This window comes from Marmota flaviventris, chromosome 1 (genome assembly GCF_047511675.1).
Source record: "Marmota flaviventris isolate mMarFla1 chromosome 1, mMarFla1.hap1, whole genome shotgun sequence".
Lineage (NCBI taxonomy): Eukaryota > Metazoa > Chordata > Mammalia > Rodentia > Sciuridae > Marmota > Marmota flaviventris.
The window spans coordinates 102,821,079-102,826,718 of record NC_092498.1 but is presented as its reverse complement, the minus strand read 5'-3'; the positions used below and the strand labels follow the sequence as shown (position 1 = coordinate 102,826,718).

The following is a 5,640-nucleotide window of genomic DNA, read 5'->3' as shown; positions in this document are numbered from 1 at the left end:
GGGAGGGCATACCTGAGCTCTCAAGAAGTAGACCCCTTCCCCAGGCCTCCCCTGTTTATAGAGAGCCCTCTTAGGACGGCACGTTCAATGAACACCAGTTTCTTCTGTAAAATAAATATGCAAAGTTGCAAGGGTTCGTGGACCAATACTGAGATAAGGCAGGTCCAGGGGCATAAGGCAGTTAGGGGCCAGGGTGCAGAGGGGTCAGGGTACACTGCAGTGTTGCACACACTTCTGAACAACACCTTCAAAGAGCAGAGGGAGTACAAATACCTGGGACCAATTCCAAGAAGGAAAACAAAGATGCCGACTGGGTCATGGGAGAATGTGGAAGGAGGTGAGCCCAACAGAAAAAAAAATCCCCTAAGGGGTGGGCAACACATCTATTCCAAACCTCTGAGGAAGGGAAAACCAATTTGTATAGTGCATCCCAAAGGGCAGAAGCTGCAAGGAGGAGATTGAAGGAAGAGATAAACATTTTTTTTTAAACAGCCAGAACTGCCCAGATATTAGAAAGCTTGATCCACAGAGGAATTCATTCACTCAATTCAATTCACCACTCATATGTTTAGTAACTATTTATTAGCCATATTTCAGGCACTGGAAAGAAAGTAGTGGGCAACATGAAGGTTATCTCTTCTTTCACAGATTTTGTTTTGTTTTAGTGCTGGGGTTTGAACCCAGGGCCTCACACACCCTAAGCATGCACTGTACTACTGAGCTACACCCCTAGCCTCACAGTGTTTAATTACTAAGGGATGATGGACCTTTTATAAATAGTGAAGTGTCGCCAGAGGTGGTCTTCAGTGGACATTTCAAGCAGGCAAGTATTAGGTAATTTGGGACAGAGCTCTTCAGAGAGTGGATATCTCAGTCAAATCCACTTGAAGTCGTAAGATTTTTTAATAATTTACTTTGCCTACTTTAGTCTTAACTATGAATCTCAAATTGAAATGTTCTGAAATTGCCTCTTGAAAGATCCTCCCTCTGAAAATGTAAAGGTTGAAAAAACAATTTCCTTTGCTTGGGTCTACACTGGTCTTTGGGGACTCAAGTCTGACTTACATGCTAATGGAAGTTAATTGGACCAGGAGCCAGAGTCCCTGTGCACAAGGCCCCAGACTCTATTTGAGGTTGCTCATCTCAAAAGAGGAAAGGGAAAATGATCCTGAACCAAATCACTTTCAAGATCTCCCAAGAGACATGGACAGACAGTTGGTCCAGATCTCAGAAGGTCCTGCCCACTGGAGCCCTCATATCCCTTCCCATCTTCTTGGGCAGACATCCCCAAATTCCCCAGTGATGGAGCCAAGTCAAAGAAATGGCCATGAACCACACCTGCTTGACTTCCAAGATGGAACACCACAGTCAGGCAAGGAAGAGTTACTTCTAGGTTTATCATCAGGCTTCGATTTCCCTAAAATTTCTTCCAAATTCTCTCTTTCTTCTTGTTTTTTTAAGTTCAGGGCCTAAATTCTTTCTCCTCTTCAGTTAACCCAACACCTGCTAATCTCCTACTCGAAGGAAGCCATGAGCCAGATTCTAAAAACCCAGAGGTTAAGTTGCTGCAAGATAGAGATATTAGAATTCTCCTGGTATGTAGGGCTGGGGATATAGCTCTGTTGGTAGACTGCTTGCTTTGCATGCAGAAGGCCATGGGTCTAATGCCCAGCACCACAAAAAAAAAAAAAGAATTCTTCTGTGGTATGTTCACTTATGACTCCCCATATTTCAGGAGATACAATGGGGGACCTCAGTCTGTAAGATCCAAATGGAGCTCTCCATCCTGACAGCAGAGGCAGAAAGGGGAAAAACCATAAAAACCCAGCTCTCCATGTACAACCTCAAGAATGGAATCCTAACTAGAATAAGTTATGCTCTATGTATACATGATACGTCAAAATACATGTATATCTAAGAAGAAAAAAATTTAAAGCCAGGTCTGTCTTTTGACAAGGGGATAGTCCTTCTTGTCCTATTTTGCCAGATACTCATGAGAGTTTAATGCAGAAATCTTTGTGGAGGGGACTTTTGGGTGGGTAGCAGATATGAAGAAGGTGACTCTGCTAGGCTGTGGGAAAGTTTGTTGTGCCCAATGGCTCCCTCACTGTCCCTGGGTCTCCAGAGCCTGGGAGATAAATCTTGTTGTTAGTCTGAACAACTGCTGATGACCCTTCCCCATTCTTGGTCCGTCTCACTATCCACCCCCAGGGAGAAGGGTTCCATCCTACTGACCAGATCCAGGCATTGACAAGGCCATGGCAGATTCTTCTGTGTCCTTATTGTGGTTTGGATGTCCCACAAAGGCCCATGGTCTAAAGGGTTGGTCTCCAGCCTGTGGTACTGTATTGGGAGATGGTGGAAGCTTTAGGAAGTGGAGCCTAGTGGGAGGGAGTTAGGTCCCTGGGGCTGTGAGATCACAGTCCTTTTTTTCTCCCTCTTTGCTTCCTGGCTACTATGAGGTAAGCAGACTCCTCTACCCCACACTACTGCCACAATGTACTGTTCTGCTACACTCCAAAATAATGTGGGCAATGACCATGGACTGAAACAATAAGCCAAAATAAACCTTTCCTCCTTTAAGTTCTTAATTTTTTTTAACATTTAAGCAGAATGTCTTATTGACTCTAGGTCACCTGGGAATAATAACCTGCATTTATGTTTTATGATATTTTACCTCATTGAGAAAAAAAAAAGATAAATTATTACAGACTTGACTTTCATGTGTTTGCTGCTCTGGGCTAAGAAAATGTTCTGTTCTCTCCCCAGAAATATTTGCTTTCGTGTTACAACTCATCAACAAAAGGTGTATGGACCACATTTCCACTTGCTGACACCTACTTCTAGCCAGAAACAAACTTCTTTATAGCATTTATGATATCACATCAGCCACTGAGTCAGTTTGCTGAAGGAGGGTGGATGGTGGCATATAAGAACCAGCAACTAGGCCAGGTGCAGTGGGATATGCCTGTAATCCCAGTGGCTCAGGAGGCTAAGGCAGGAGGATCATGAGTTCAAAGCCAGCCTCAGCAATTCAGCAAATCCCTAAGCAACTTGGTGAGACTCTGAGTCTCTAAATAAAATATTAAAAAGGTATAGGGATGTGGCTCAGTGGTAAAGCACCCCTGGGTTCAATCCCTGGTAACAAAACAAGAGAGAGAGAGAGAGAGAGAGAGAACGAACCAGCAGCTAGAGCCTGGGATCCAACATCATTCAGGAAGTCTAATGTCCACTGACATTAGGTATCCAGCTTCCAGCTTCTTCTAAGCAGTCTGGCCATCTTCATTGGCAAGGTTTCCTTCAGCAATTATTTTTACTTGGTTATAGGCAGACTTGATAACATCTCCAGCAGCTGCAGCCTTGGAGATTGCGTAAATTCCAAAGTGTCCAGAATCCAAGTAACCGGCATTAAAAGCAGAAACATCAAACGACTGGTGATTTCCTTTGGCAATAGCCTGGTACAGGATGCTAGTGGCATTGCTGCCCCTCTTGACATGTGGTCCAGCATCCCAAGGACATGCTGAAGAACAGTGAATGCATGTGCTGCACTTCCTATGGCAGACTTTCTGCTACAACTCCAGAATGGACAAGACTGTCTCCATTCTGTTCTCAAATTTCACCTCCATAATATTTGGCCTTTGCACCAAATAAATCAAGCCCACCCCTTACATTGAGAAACTGTTCAGCAACTTGCTTTAAAATAGGATGACTCACACCAAGTCCAACCAAAGTCATTCTTGTGCTTGTAAAATAGCTCTGAATGAAGTAATGTAGCTCTTCTGATGTCCCTTTTCCAATCCAATAGTCAGGACAATACAAAGAATTACCCAAGGCCTTCTGGTAAGCTGTGGCATGCAAATTTTCACTGTGATAAACTTGTGGGTTCTGAAAAGCCACACTTTTGTCAATCCTTAGCTGAGACTGAAGGGCAGCCACTTCCCCAACCTGCTTCTTTGGTGACATTGAGCAGGAACTCCATTAGAATATCGACAACATCCCACAGGTACCCCTCAGTGTAAGCCATATTTTCCCTTGTTGTTCCCACACTTAATTTAGCACCAACTGCTTCAATTCTACAGGTTATCTTGAAAGATGAAACTCCTTTTGTAGTTAAACTGGATGCCAGATGCAGCAAATGACAGGTTCCTAAATTGCTGGAGTTCTCACATCTACTGCTTGCTTTCATAAACAACCAATTCTTGATGCAGAAGCATAGTTTCCCGGAGAAGCAATCACCAAACCATTGAGTACTGTGGAAAGTTCAAGGTCCTGAGGATGTAGAGGAACTCTTGCAGGGGCCGGTTGTGCCTTTAACTTCAGGACAACTTTGAGAGAATAAAATCTCAAGAGGGACCCAGCTCTGGTTAGTAGCTTCATGGTTCAAGAGTGCATGGACCCACAGTCACTGCCAGCTTAAAGAAAAACAAGATGGTCTCCTCTTAGTTTGTTAACTTAGGTATTTTGTCATAGTGATAGAAAGCTAACTAACCCAGTCCTCCTGGTGTAAAAGTTTGGATTTTATAGGTGGTTGGAGCTCTGTTTTTTCGTTATCTTCACATATTCTGCTCCTTCATCTTATATTCTAGAGGGAGAAATCAGATCATGTCACTGAGTGGCCTCAGACACTCTGCTATGCCTGTCATTTGGCAGGTGGGAGGACCTGTCTCCCCTTTCCAATGTGCTGTTCCACATGACAGCTGCTGGCCAGAGAGCTGCATTTCTCAGCCATAGTAATTAGCTCAGGAATGACACATGACTCAAACCAGGTCAATCACAGCCAACCCAAAGGACCTGCTGAGAATGTTGGGGGGAATGCTGCTCTTGCTTCCAGAAATGGCTGGAGCTGAGAGCCAGGGAAGCTACAGCCTCCTAAGGATACGGATGAGGGAAAGAGAGGGGGAGGGAGAGGCACATAGAGAGATACAGAGAGAAACAAGGACAGAGAGAGAGACACACATACAAACAAAGCCACAACTGAGACCTCAGCTCTGTGCTGTGCCACTCCTGGGGTCTTCTTAATGTTGGGTCTTGAAGTATAAAGCCAATAAATTCCATCACTATTTTGTTTTTGTTTTGCTTTTTCATAAGCTAGTTTGTATCATGAGCAATGAGGCCTTATGTCCTCCTTTCCTCTTTTCCCCAGAGAGGAATTTATTGGAGTCCTGGGCTGCCTGTGCTTCCTGTTGCTGTCTTCTACCACTGTGGGCTACAGACTGGATCCAGCTTGGAGAAGGGGTTGGCAGTAGAGCTTCAAGTTCCTCTAATATTGTTGCAGCTGCTAAGAGGGAGCTGGCACATCTGTCACCCCCTATCCCTCATTGAGGAATCTGGGTTCAAAGGCACCAAACATGGGTTTTGCCTGGACAAATCCACTTCTGAACCCTACTCTCCCAGTGCCCCAGCCTGGGAAACCACATTCCCGGTGGAGGGGAGCAGGGTCAGGAGTATGATGGATACAGGTAGAACCCAGAACTCCAGGCTCTTGACCCAAATTACCACTGGAGTCCTATGTGGTCAGGGATTGTTCACCTTGCTATGTCTCCCAGCTGTAACTTGAGAGCTCTGGAGTCACCAACCCAGGCACCTTCACAGTTGCATCTTCTGATAATTCTTACTCTCATCAACTGAGGCCACAGAGAA

General features: G+C 44.7%; 1 pseudogene; it reads right to left on the bottom strand.

Moving 5' to 3' along the window:
• Positions 1–2,786: 2,786 nt before the first annotated feature.
• On the bottom strand, positions 2,787–4,377 carry LOC114095134 (cytochrome b-c1 complex subunit 2, mitochondrial-like; annotated as a pseudogene).
• Between the last annotated feature and the right edge of the window lie 1,263 nt (positions 4,378–5,640).